This window comes from Talpa occidentalis, unplaced genomic scaffold (assembly GCF_014898055.3).
Source record: "Talpa occidentalis isolate TD23 unplaced genomic scaffold, MPIMG_talOcc4v2.1 talOcc4.15, whole genome shotgun sequence".
NCBI lineage: Eukaryota > Metazoa > Chordata > Mammalia > Eulipotyphla > Talpidae > Talpa > Talpa occidentalis.
In genome coordinates this window covers 52551872-52566673 of record NW_023601543.1, presented here as the reverse complement: position 1 = coordinate 52566673, position 14802 = coordinate 52551872, and positions in this window count along the sequence as shown.

The following is a 14802-nucleotide window of genomic DNA, read 5'->3' as shown; positions in this document are numbered from 1 at the left end:
TGGCAAATTGTGTACTGAAAAATATCTATTACTTTGTGAATTAAGTCTGTTAGTGAATTTAGTTAGCATGAATAGTTTCAGCGTAGTCATTAGAGCAGAAGCCAGTTGGTTGAAGAGTGATTAGGAGGTGTGAAATTGAAGTTAGTTGGTGTAAACCACCCATATGAGATACTTAAGATTTGAAGGGGAGTGTAAAAATTAGATGATGTGAAAGAATGGATGATAACTATAAGGGGAGTAAGCACCAAGGAAAGATAAAAAATAATATTAAAAACTTGAAAAAGTGTATTGACTTAAAGTAACAAAAAATATTGAATATAGAAGAGAAGATAATTTGTAACAAAGAAAAAATTAATATACTTTGACATATGACATTGTAAATATATAATTATATATAAAACATTGTAATATATAACATTGTAAAAATGTATATATTGCATGTATACATTGTAAAAATGTATGTGTATATATAACATTGTAAAAATGTAAATGCAGTGTTATATACATATACATATACATACATACATACATACATATATATATATATATATAACATTGCGCTTACATTTTTACTCCTCCATATCTGCGTGTTCCACTCACCCTCCTCCAAACCAACAGTACCAATGCCTTATGTAGTTCCCTCCAGTAATCACTACTCCTTCCCTCCTGTTCCCTCTGGTAATCAGTTCACTGATTTTGGTTTTGCTGTATTTTAACACTGTATGTTTTTCATTTGTTTATATCGTAAAGGTAAATGAAACTACTCAATATCTGTCCTTCACTTTCAGACTTATTTCATTTAGCATAATCACCATGATGTCCATCTGTTTTGTCCCAAAAGAAACTGTTTCCTCTTTGTTAATACCTGTGTAGTTTTCCATTGAGTATATTTTCCACAGCTTCTTTATTGATTCGTCTGTTGATAGTTATTTAGATTGATTTCATGAATTGGCAATTGATGCAAGTGATGCTATGAACATTGGACTACATAAGATAAATGTGAAATATTGCTGGATCATTTGGGATTTCCATTTTTATTGTCTTAAGAAATCTTACCATTTTCCCCAGAGGCTGTAGGAGCTTTTCATTCTAACCTAAAATGGATGAGAGTTGCTTTTCAACACATTCTTCTTTTTTTTTTTTTTTAGCGCATACCAATAATCACTTTATTTTTTTAATAAATTTTATTTTTATATTCCCCATACAATTGCAACCCCCTTATTTTGACCCCAATCCCTCCCCTCCCGCCCCCTACCCCCCATAGAGTGTCTCTGGTTCATAGTTTTTTGTTGATTTTGATTTTCACTTTCTTATAGTTATTCATTTTCCTGGTCCCTTATTTAAGTTTTCTAGATTCCTGCTATGAGTGAGACCATCCGGTATTTTTCTTTTTCTTTCTGGCTTATTTCGCTGAGCATGATCCCTTCCAGCGCCATCCATGTTGCTGCAAATTGCATGTGTTTATCTTTTTTGAATGCTGAGTAATATTCCATGGTATACATGTACCACATCTTCTTGATCCAGTCATCTATTTTTGGGCATTTGGGTTGTTTCCAAAGCTTAGCTATTGTAAATAGTGCTGCTATAAACATAGGGGTGCAGGTGCTCTTTGGGATTGATGTTTCTGTGTCCTTTGGGTAAATACCTAGGAGTGGAATTGCTGGATCATATGGAAGCTCTATGTTTAGTAGGTCCAGAAATCTCCACACAGCTCTCCATAGTGGTTGGACCAGTTTGCACTGCCACCAACAGTGCAGAAGAGTTCCTTTTTCTCCACACCCTCGCCAACATTTGTTGTTGCTAGTTTTTTTTAAAATGTGCCATTCTCACTGGTGTGAGATGGTATCTCATGGTAGTTTTGATTTGCATTTCCCTGATGACAAGTGATGTTGAACATTTTTTCATATGCCTGTTGGCCATTTGCATTTCCTCTTCAGAGAAGTTTCTTTTTAGCTCTTCTGACCATTTTTTGCCGGGATTTTTTTCTTTGTTGTTGTTGAGCCTCATCAGCTCTTTGAAGATTTTTGTGATCAGTCCTTTATCATTAGTGTTCAACACATTCTTAACATTTGTTTCCATTCCCTTTGATATTGACCACTCTCACAGTGTGGGGGTGGGGGGAGGAGGATGATAATTCATTGTGGTTGTGATTTACATTTCTCTTGTAATAACTGATGTTGAACACTTTTTCATATGTCCATAAGTATGAATGTCTACTGTAGAAAAAGGTGTATTTAGATCTTTTGCTCATTTTTGGCATTTTTGACCAAGTTATGTACTGTAGTGTATCTGTTATGTTTTCTTTTAAGGTTTTGATTCTTATATAAGAGCCAAAGACCTTTAATCCATTTTTAATTAATTTTTTGTGTGTGGAATAAATTATGGATCTAGTTTCCTGTTTTTATTCATAAAACTATCCGATTTCAAAACACTGTTTGTTAAAGAGAATTTCCTTTCTCCATTGTATGGTTATGGCTTCTTTGCCAAAGAGTAACTGTCTGTACTCATGTAGGTTTGTCTCTGGGTTTTCTGTTCTATTCCAATGGTCTGAGTTTTTGGTTTTTGTTTGTTTATTTCTTTTTTGTTGTTTCAACGCAATGCTGTGTTTACTATTTTTGCTAAGGCATATAGTTTGAAGTCAGAGAGTGTGATGCCTTCATTTTTCTTCTTTTCTCAGGATTGCTTTAGCTATTTGAGTTACTTTGTCATTTCATACAAATTTTATTATTGGTTGTTCAATTTCCTTTTTAAAAAGTCATTCAAATTTTCTTAGATATTGCATTGAATCCCTAATTGCTTTCGATAATATGTCTATTTTGATGAAACTTATTCTTCCAGTCCATAAGTATAAACTATCTTTCCATTTATTTGTATCTTATTTCCTTTACAAAATCTTATAGTTTTCAATGTAGAGATTCTTCAACACCTTTGTTAAATTTATTCCTGGTATTTCATTCTTTTTCGTGTTATTGTGAATGGGATTGTTTTCTTTATTTCTGATACATTGTTTATATACAGAAATGCAACTGATTTTTTTCTTTTTTTAAAAGATTTATTTTTTATTTATACAGTAGCTGGGGTACAGGCCAGAGGCGTGGGAGGGTGAGAGGATTCGCCAGAGACAGAACGGGGAACAGAACAGGTAGACAGAACAAAAGCACTGCTGAGGGGAGCAGCGGGCGCGACAGGAGAGGTCTGACGTGCCATGTGGGAATCTCCCTGGCTGGTTGGGAATCAAACCTGTGCTGCAGAGGCTGCAGACTGCCTCACAGCGCTGCACTCAACCCGCTGCACCATCGGGGAGGCCCAGAAATGTAACTGATTTTTGTGATTTGATTTTGTATCCTGCCATTTATTATTTCTAATAATTTTTTGGCAAAGACCTTTGGATTATCTATGTATATTATCATGCCATCCGCAGATAGGGACACTTTCATTTCTTCTTTTCCAATTTTGATTCCTTTTATAGTTTCTTGTTGCCTAAATGCTCAGGCTAGGAATTCCAGCACAATATTGAACAATAGTGATGACAGGGGATATCCTTGACTTGTTCATGATATTAGTGGAAATGTTTTCAGATATTCACCATTTAGTATGATGTGACTTGTGGGTTTGTCATGTGTGACTTGAATGTGTATTTAAGAGCTATTTATGCCAGTTTTATTGAGTGCTTTTATTATAAATGGATGTTCAGCCTTGTCCTTTTTCATTATCTATAGAAATGATCTGAGAGTTTGTCTTCCTTTTTGTTGATCTGGTAAATGGCATTAATTGTTTTGCATATAGTGAACCAATCTTGCATCCCTGGGATGAAACATAACTCCATCATGATGAATGATTCCCTTAATGTGTTGCTGAATACATTTTGCTAGCAATTTCTTGGGGAATTTGAGTCCATGTTCATCAGGGATAACAATCTATAGTTTTCTTTTTTTTTTCCTGATGCCTTTGTTTGGTTTTGAAATCAGGTTATTATTATCCTCATAGGATGTGTTGGGGAGATTTCTACCCACTTTGATCTCTTGAAGAATTTGAGTAGGTTAAGCTTTAGATTCTCTTTGAAGGTGTGGTAGAATTCAGTAAAGAAGCTGTGTGTTTGTGGACTTTTGTTCTTAGGGAGATATTTTATCACTCTTGGAATTTCTGCAGTATTGATTTGATGTTTTAGGTTTTTCATTTCAACCTGGTTTATCAGGAAAAGTTTGAATATGAGAAAATATGAATATGAAAATATGTACATTCATGCTAGGTTTTCCAAATTATTTCCATAGACATGTTCAAAGTAGTTTCTTATGATCCATTGTGTTTCTACAGCATCTGTTGTAATTTCACCTCTTTAAATCTGACCCTATTAATTTGGGTTTTCTCTGTTATTTTCTTCTTAAGCCTAGCTAAATGCTTGTTGATTTTGTTTAATTTTTGAAAGAGCCAGAACTTGACTTCACTGATCTTATATCCTTGAATATTTTCTCTGTTCCTATGTCTCTCTCCTCTCCTTCTGGGATTCCTATAACTCTTATATTTCCTTTCCTCATGGAGTTAGATAGTTCCGGAAGTCTTTCTTCAGTCTTTTTTCATTTGTACTTCTCTTTCCTTTTCTGTTCTGGTTCTTTTTATTTATGTGTCTTCGAGAGTGCTCATTTGTTTTTCCATTTCATCTATTCTGTTATCACTGCTTTTCCCAGAGTTCTTTAGCTCTTCCATTAATCCTTTGATCTCCTGCATTTCCTTTGCTTCCTTGTTTAGGGACTCAATTTCATTCTTCTGAAAATTGTTTTCCTTAATGACTTCCGTGAGTTTTTTCATCATGGCAAATTTAAATTCTTTTTCTGGAAGGCTCAGAATTTCTTCCAAGTCACTGTTGTTGTAAGCTGGTGGGTGGTTTTCTTTTTGTGGTGTGTGTTTTTCCTGAGGATTTGCTTGGTTGCATGTAGTTTTTCTTCTTCCTGCTGCTTATTTTCTAATTTGTCCTATGCATTGGGACACTGTGTCGTTGGTACTGGCCAGCATCTTTTGGTATGCTATTTCTGGGATGTCGGAAACTAGTGGTCCAGTCAACTCAATAACTCTTATTCCCTATCTGAATTCCGATAGGGAAGTTGTGCTATGAATATGTTAGTGGTCGCTGTCACAGTGAATCTCCTCCTTCTGTGTTTGTTTAATTCCAAGGAGGGTCTTATGGTCCCACAGTCTACCCTGTGCTGGCAGGATTGCCTGCTGGGCTCCAAATTGCTGGATCCCCCTCTGGGTTCAGACTGGTGGCCAGTTAGGGCCAGGCTTGTGGGAGCTTTTTAGCTCACTGGTTTGTGGGGGTTTTTCAGCTCACCTCTGTCTGTGGGTACAGCCCTTTTCCAGCTCCACACAGTCTAGGGGTGTTGCGAACACGCCAAAGGTCCCAGATCGAAGATGGGGAGTTGGGAGGGCACTTCCATCCACCCGTGGTCTGCCCCGGTGCTGACTGGATCCCCCTCTGGTCTCAGGCAGCCAGATGGGGACTGGCTTGTGGGGGCTTTTCAGTTCAACTCTGGCTGTGGGGGCCTCCCTTTCCCAGCTCCATGCAGTCTAGGTTTGTTGCAGACACACAAAAGATCTGAAGTGGTGAGTTGGGACGGCACTTCCGTACACCCTTGGTCTGGCCAGGCGCTGACTGGCTATTTCTGGTATTTTCTATATGGGCCATTCTTACAGGTATGTGATGGTATGTCACTGTCGTTTTGATTTGCATTTTTCTAATAATGAGTGATTAGGAACATTTTTTTCATGTGACTGTTAACCATTTTAATGTATTTTCGGAGAGTTGTCTTTTGTATTTATTTTGCCCATTTCTATTGGTTTTTTTTTTGCACTGTTTTATGAATTCTTTGTGTATCCTTGATATGAATCCTTTTTTCAGATGTATGTTTTGCAAATATTTTCTCTCATTCAGTAGGGTGTCTTTTTGTTTTAGTTATTGTTTCTTTCACTGTAAAGAATTTTTTTTAAGATTTATTTATTTATTTATTATAATAAATTTTATTTTTATATTCCCCATACAATTGCAACCCCCTTATTTTGACCCCAATCCCTCCCCTCCTGCCCCTACCCCCTATAGAGTGTCTCTGGTTCATAGTTTTTTGTTGATTTTGATTTTCACTTTTGTAAAGAAAATTTTTAGTTTGATGTGGTTTCAGCTGTTTATGTGGTTTCAGCTGTTTCAGCTGTTTGTGGTTTCAGCTTTTGAATTCCTTGCTGTTGGGGATGAATCCTTAAAGGCATCACTAAAGATTATGTATTGAAATGTTTTGCCTATGTTTTCTTCTATGGTCAGGATTTATATCCAAGTCTTTTATCCCTGTGGTTGTTTTTGGTGTATGGTGTGAGATCCCACTCTAGTTTCATTCTTTTCGTGCAGATGTCTAGTTTTCCTAATACCATTTATTCACAGACTTTAGTATTCTTGTATATATATATATATATATATATATATATATATATATTCCCTCCTTTGTCATAGATTAAATGTCCTTTTACATGTGGGTTTATTTCTAGGATCTTAATTCTTTTTTAAAAAGATTTATTTATTTATTTATTAATGCAACCATTGGGTATAGTCGGAAGCATGGGAGAGTGAGAGAATTCACCAGAGCCAGAGTGGGGAACAGAACAGGCAGACTGACGAAATACACTGCTGAGGGAAGCAGCAGGTGTGGCCCGAGAGGTCTGCGTGCCATGTGGGAGCATCGCCGGTGGCCAGGGATCGAACCGGTGCTGCAGAGGCTGCAGGCAGCTTCGCAGCCCAGCGCCCAACCGCTGCACCACCAGGGGAGGCCCAGGATCTCAGTTCTTTACCATGACATATATGGTTGCTTTTTCTGCAGTATCAGGTTTTTTTAATTGTGGCATTTTAAGATAGCTTGAGGTCTGGAAGTGTGAGGCCTACGTTCTGATCTTCTTTGTCAAGAATGTTTTTGCTATTTGGGTTCTGTGATTCCGTATGAATTTCAGTAGCATTTGTCCCAGTTCTTTGGCATATGCCATTGATTTTTTTCTTTTTATTTTGATGGCACTTAGTCTGTATATTCCTTTTGCTACAATGTCCATTTTGACAGTACTCATGGGCAGTGATTTTTTTCCATTTATATGTCTTCTGTTTCTTTCAACAGTTTCTTATAATTTTCTTTGCATAGATCTTTTAACTTCTTTGTTCGGTGTACTTTATAGGTATTTCTTTTTGTGTTTGTGTAATTGTAGATGGGATCATCTTACATTCTTCCTCTTCTGTTTCATTGTGTATGGGAAGGCAAGTGATGTATGTTGTTATTTCAACTAAGTTTCCATGTTTTATTGATTTTTCTCTATGTATATTGTCATGCTTTTTTTGCAAATATTGAGCTTTATGTCTTCTTTCCCATTTTGCATTCCTTTTATATCTCTCTCTTGCCCTATTGCTATAGCTAGAGCATTCAATATTATGTTAAATAGTAATAGTGAGAATGGACATACATGTTTTATACCATAACTTATTGGGAAGCTTTCAGTTTTTCACAGTTGAGAATGATGCTAACTGTGGGTTTTTCATATACGGTTTTTATTATGTTAAGGTATGTTCCATTTACCCAAGTATTTCAAGAATTTTCAATATAAATATGTGTTGGAGCTTATCAAATATTTCCTCAGCATCTATTGATATGATCAAATGGTTTTTGTTTTTGTTGTTGATGATGTGGTGAGTATGTTGACTTTCAGATGTTGAATCACTTTTGTGTTCCTGGTATGAATTCCCCCTTGGTCAGGGTGTATGAATCTTTAAATTCATTGTTGGATTTGGTTTGCTAGTATTTTATTCAGGAGTTTTCTCTCTGTATTCATTAAGGAGAGTGACTATAATTTTCATTTTTGTTTTAACCTTGTTTGTTTCTTGGTATTAGAGAAATGTCATTCTCATAAAATGTATTTGGAAGATTTCTTTCTTTTCCAATTTTTTGGAAGAGTCTGAGTAGGATAAGCATTATCTCATCTTTGAAGGTTTGGTAGCACTCTCTTATACAGCCACCTGTTCCTGGACTCTTATTTTTTGGGAGAGATTTGATTGCTGTTTCAATTTCCTTCCTGTGATCCATTTATTCAGGGTTTCTGTTTCTTCCTGATTCATTCTTGAATGATTGTGTAATTTTAAGAATTTATACATCTCTTATAGTATGTTGAATTTGTTGGTACATAGATGTTTATAGTAGTCTCCAATAACGCTCTCAATTTCTGCAACTTCTTTTGTGATGTCTCCATTTTTGTTTTTGAATCTATTTATTTGTGCTTTCTCCCTTATTTTCCTTGTGGGCTTCATTACAAATTTGTCTATTTTGCATATGTCTTCAAAAACAAACTTTTGTTTTCATTGATCTTTTGGACTGTCTTATTTCTATTTCATTTACCTTTGCCTTGATTTTTATTATTTCTGTTCTTCTACTGGTTTTTGGATTTGTTTGTTCCTGTGTTCTAATTTGTCAAGTTGAAAATGAAGGTTGTGGGCCTCCTCTGGTGGAGCAGGTGGTTGAGTGCCGCGCTGTGAATCTGTTCGCAGCCTCTGCAGTGCCAGTTCGATCCCGGCCAACTAGCAAGGGTCCCACATGGCATGGCAAACCTCTCCTGTCTCGCCCACTGCTCCCCTCAGCAGTGTATTTTGTCGGTCTGCCTGTTCTGTTCCAGGCTTTGTCTTTGGTGAATCCTCTCACACTCCCGTACATCTAGCCTGTACCCCTGTTCTTGTATAAAATAAATAAATAAATCTTTAAAAAAAAGAAAATGTTTATTTTAGCTATATCTTTTTTAAAAACTTTCCATGTTTTTAATTCTTATTTTCTTAATGTGTATAAGAACTTTATATATATATATATTTACATCATTTTTCATTTTTGCACAATGTATGCATTTTCATCTTGATTATAGTCCCCTTTTTTGTTGATGTTGGTCTGTATTGCTACATATTTGTCTTACAGTACTGCTTTTGCTGTGTGTGTCTGCAACAAACAGTACTGCTTTTGCTTTTGTGTGTCTGCAACAAACCTAGACTGCATAATGTGGTATAATGTGTCTTCGAGAGTGCTCATTTGTTTTTCCATTTCATCTATTCTGTTATCACTGCTTTTCCCAGAGTTCTTTAGCTCTTCCATTAATCCTTTGATCTCCTGCATTTCCTTTGCTTCCTTGTTTAGGGACTCAATTCTGAGTGCAGCGCTGTGAGGCAGACCTACCTGAGTAGGTCCAACACCCCCATTCTGACCCCAGTCCCTCCCCTCCCGCCCCCCACTCCCCAAAAAGTGTCTCTGCTTCATAGTTTTTTGTTGATTTTGATTTTCACTTTCTTATAGTTATTCATTTTCCTGGTCCCTTATTTAAGCTTTCTAGATTCCTGCTATGAGTGAGACCATCCTGTATTTTTCTTTTTCTTTTTGGCTTATTTCGCTGAGCATGATCCCTTCCAGCGCCATCCATGTTGCTGCAAATTGCATGTGTTTATCTCTTTTGAATGCTGAGTAATATTCCATGGTATATATGTACCACATTTTTTTTTTTTATAGTTCATTGGTTTTTATTATTTTTTATTTTTTTTAAATAATAAATTTTATTTTTATATTCCCCATACAATTGCAGCCCCCCCATTCTGACCCCAATCCCTCCCCTCCCGCCCCGCCCCCCTAAAAGTGTCTCTGGTTCATAGTTTTTTGTTGATTTTGATTTTCACTTTCTTATAGTTATTCATTTTCCTGGTCCCTTGTTTAAGTTTTCTAGATTCCTGCTATGAGTGAGACCATCTGGTATTTTTCTTTTTCTTTTTGGCTTATTTCGCTGAGCATGATCCCGTCCAGCGCCATCCATGTTGCTACAAATTGCATGTGTTTATCTTTTTTGAATGCTGAGTAATATTCCATGGCATATATGTACCACATCTTCTGGATCCAGTCATCTATTTTTGGGCATTTGGGCTGTTTCCAAAGCTTTGCTATTGTAAATAGTGCTGCTATAAACATAGGGGTGCAGGTGTTCTTTGGAATTGATGTTTCTGTGACCTTTGGGTAAATACCTAGGAGTGGAATTGCTGGATCGTATGGAAGCTCTATGTTTAGTAGTTCCAGAAATCTCCACAGAGCTCTCCACAGTGGTTGGACCAGTTTGCACTCCCACCAACAGTGCAGAAGAGTTCCTTTTTCTCCACACCCTCGCCAACATTTGTTGTTGCTAGTTTTTTTAATATGTGCCATTCTCACTGGTGTAAGATGGTATCTCATGGTAGTTTTGATTTGCATTTCCCTGATGACAAGTGATGTTGAACATTTTTTCATATGCCTGTTGGCCATTTGCATTTCCTCTTCAGAGAAGTTTCTTTTTAGCTCTTCTGCCCATTTTTTGACAACAACTTTGTTGTTGTTGAGTCTCATCAGCTCTTTGCAGATTTTTGTCATCAGTCCTTTATCATTAGTGTTGGGTGCAAAAATGTTCTCCCATACAGTGGGGTTTCTCTTTGTTTTTGTTATTGTCTCTTTTGCTGTGCAGAAGCTCTTTAATTTGATGTAGTCCCAGCTGTTTATCTTTGCCTTCACTATCACTGCTTTGGGTGATGTGTCTGTAAAGATGTCTTTGATGTGCAAATCCCGTAGTGTTTCGCCTATATTTCCTTCTATGTATTTTATGGTTTCAGGTCTTATGTCTAGTTCTTTAATCCATTTTGAGTTGATTTTTGTGTATGGTGTGAGGTAGTGGTCAAGCTTCATTCTTTTGCATGTAGCGACCCAGTTTTCCCAGCACCATTTATTGAACAAACTTTCTTTGCTCCAATGCATAGTCTTTGCTCCTTTGTCAAAGATTAGTCGACCATAAATCTGTGGGTTTATTTCTGGATTTTCTATTCGATTCCATTGGTCTGTATGTCTGTTCTTGTTCCAATACCATGCAGTTTTGATGATTATGGCTTTGTAGTATAGTTTGAAGTCTGGGAGTGTGATGCCTCCATTCCCTTCTTTTTTTTTTCAGGAGAGCTTTGGCTATTCGGGTTTTTTTTGTGATTCCATATGAATTTCATCAATAATTGTTCTATTTCTTTGAAGAATGACATTGAAATTTTGATTGGAATAGCATTGAATCTGTATATTGCTTTTGGTAGGATGGCCATTTTAGTAATGTTTATTCTTCCAATCCATGAGCAGGGGATGTCTTTCCATTTCTTTGTGTCTTCTTCTATTTCTTTTAACAGTGTTTTATAGTTTTCTTTGTATAGTTCCTTTACCTCTTTTGTTAGATTTATTCCCAAATATTTGATTTTTTTTGTTTCAATAGAAAAAGGGATGTTTTTTTTGATTTCTTCTTCTTCAGATTTATTGTTTGTGTATAGGAAGGCTACTGACTTTTGCGTGTTGATTTTGTATCCTGCCACTTTACTGAACTGATTGATGAGTTGAATTAGTTTTTCTGTGGAGTTTTTGGGGTTCTCTATGTATATTATCATATCATCTGCGAATAGTGATAGTTTGACTTCTTCTTTTCCTGTTTGGATTCCTTGGATGTCTTTCTCTTGTCTTATTGCTCTGGCTAGGACTTCCAGTATTATATTGAAAAGCAGTGGTGAGAGTGGACATCCTTGTCTTGTTCCAGATCTTAATGGAATTGCTTTCAGCTTTTCACCATTGAGAATGATAGTGGCTGTTGGCTTGTCATAGATGGCCTTTATGATGTTGAGGTATGTTCCTTGTATCCCAAGAATTTCAAGGGCTTTATCATGAATGGGTGTTGCACTTTGTCGAAAGCTTTCTCAGCATCTATTGTTATTATCATATGGTTTTTATATTTCTTTTTGTTGATGTGTTGGATAACGTTGATTGATATTCGGATGTTAAACCATCCTTGTGTCCCTGGAATGAATCCTACTTGGTCGTGGTGAATTATCTTATGGATGCATTGTTGGATTCTGATAGCTAAAATTTTATTGAGGATTTTTGCATCAGTGTTCATTAGGGAGATTGGCCTGTAGTTTTCCTTTTTTGTGTTGTCCTTGTTCGGTTTTGGTATTAGTGTAATGTTGGCTTCATACAACGTGTTTGGTATTGTCCCTTCCTTCTCAATTTTTTGGAAGAGTTTGTGAAGGATAGGCACAAATTCGTCTCTGAATGTTTGGTAGAATTCATTTATAAATCCATCAGGTCCTGGGCTTTTGTTTTTGGGGAGGTTTTTGATTACCATTTCAATTTCGCTGCTTGTAATTGGTCTGTTTAGGTGTTCTATTTCTTCTTTATCTAGCTTTGGGTGATTGTAGAGTTGTAGGAATTTGTCCATCTCCTCTACATTGTTGAACTTGTTTCCATATAACTGTTCATAGTAGTTACTGATTATTCTTTTGATTTCTGCTGTGTCCGTTGTGATTTCTCCTGTTTCATTTGTGATCCTGTTTATTTGTGCTTTCTCCCTTTTTTCCTTTGTGAGCCTGGCTAGGGGTTTGTCTATTTTATTGATTTTTTTCAAAGAACCAGCTCTTGGTTTCATTGATCTTTTGGATTGTTTTTTTAGTTTCAATTTCATTTATTTCTGCTTTGGTTTTTATTATTTCTTTTCTTCTACTGGTTTTGGGGTTTTTTTCTTGTTCTTTTTCTAGATCTTTGAGCTTCGAGATTAGGTTGTTTCTTTGAGTTCTTTCTTGTTTCTTGATGTGAGCTTCTATTGCTATATATTTTCCTCTTATTACTGCTTTTGCTGCATCCCATACATTTAGGATATTGGTGTCCTCCTTGTCATTCAATTCAAAGAATTTTTTAATTTCTTCTTTGATCTCCTCATTAGTCCAGTGGTCTTCCAGTAGTGTGGCTTTTAATCTCCATGAGGTAGGAAAGTTCCTTGCCTTCTTTTTATGGTTTATTTCTACTTAGATACCTTCATGGTCAGAAAAGATTGTTGATATGATTTCAAACTTTGTGTATCTGTTGATGCTTGTCTTGTGCCCCAGTATGTGATCGATCCTGGAGAATGATCCGTGTGCGCTTGAGAAAAATGTGTACTCCGTTTTTTTTGGGGTTTAGTGTTCTATAGATGTCTGTTAAGCCCAATTGCTCTAGGTCCTTATTTAGAGCTTTGGTTTCTTTACTTATTTTTTGTCTTGTTGATCTATCCATTGTTGATAGTTGTGTGTTGAAGTCTCCCACTACGTATGTGTTTTCTCTGATGTCTGTTTTCAGAGAGGACAACAGTTGTCTGATATATTTTGGTGCTCCTTCGTTTGGTGAGTATATGTTAATGAGTGTTATTTCTTCTTTTTTTTGTTATTTTTTTTATAGAGGCATGCTTTTACTTATTTATTTATTTCTTTGTTTGTTTGTTTTGTTTATACATGCACTGGGTACAGTCAGAAGTGCGGGAGGGTGAGAGAATTCACCAGAGCCAGAGCGGGGAGCAGAGCAGGCAGAAGGACCGAAGTACACTGCTGAGGGGAGCAGTGGGCGGCAGATGTCTGCGCGCCAGTGTTATTTCTTCTTGAAGTATTGTCCCCTTCATCATAATGCAGTGACCATTGGGGTCTCTTTTTGTCTTTTTGAGTTTGAAATCTGTTTTATCTGATATAAGTATAGCTGTTCCTGCTTTCTTTTTTGGTCCATTTGCTTGTAGGATTGTTTTCTATCCTTTAACTTTGAGCCTATTTTTATCTTTTGTAGCTAAATGTGTTTTCTGGAGACAGCAAAAGGTTGGGTTTTGTTTCTTAATCCAGGCTGCAACTCTGTGTCTTTTTATTGAAGAGTTTAGTCCATTTACATTTAGAGTTAATATTGATATGTTAGCATCTGTATTTGCCATTGTGTTTGTCTTTCCTTTGATTTTATTCATTTATTCTTTTAATAACTTTTTTTGGGCCTTCTTTCATTGTTATTTGTCCCTCTGAGGTTCTGGCTTTAGGACTCCTTGTAGTATTTTTTGGAGTGGGGGTTTAGTTGTAATGAAATTCCGGAGTTTCTGTCTGCCTGGGAAGGTCCATATTCTTTCTTCAAAGAGGAAGGAGAGCTTTGCGGGATAGAGTATTCTTGGTTGGCATCTGTTTTCTTGGAGTCTGTTGACTATGTCCCTCCACTCTCTCCTTGCCCGTAGTGTTTCTTCGGAGAAGTCTGATGTCAGCCTGATTGGTTTTCCTTTGAATGTTATCTGTTTCTTCCCTCTTGCCAGCTTCATTGTTTTTTCCTTGTCCTGGATTCTTGGGAGCTTTACTATTATGTGTCTTGCTGTATTTTTCCTTTCGTCGTGGAAGTTTGGTGTTCTTCTTGCTTCTTGTTTATCAATTTTCAGCTCCTTCTTCTCATTTGGGAAGTTCTCTTCAATTATCTATTTGAATATTTTCTCTGTTCCTACATCTCTCTCCTCTCCTTCTGGTATTCCTATAACTCTTATACTTCCTTTCCTCATGGAGTCAGATAGTTCCCGAAGTCTTTCTTCGTTCTTTTTCTTTCGTACTTCTCTTTCCTTTTCTGTTTTGGTTCTTTTTATTTCTGTGTCTTCAAGAGTACTTATTCGTTCTTCCATTTCATCTATTCTGCTTTCATTGTTTTTCCCAGAATTCTTTAGTTCTTCCATTAATTCTTTGATCTCCTGCATTTCTTTTACTTCCCTCTTTAGGGACTCAATTTCATTCTTCTGACCATTGTTTTCCCTCTTTAGGGACTGAATTTCATTCTTTTGATGGTTGATTATTTTTCCCTTATCATTGTTTTCCTTTATGACTTCTGTCAGTTTTTTAATCACGGCAATTTTACATTCTCTTTCTGGAAGGCTCAGAAGTTCTTCCAAGTTACTGTCGTTGCA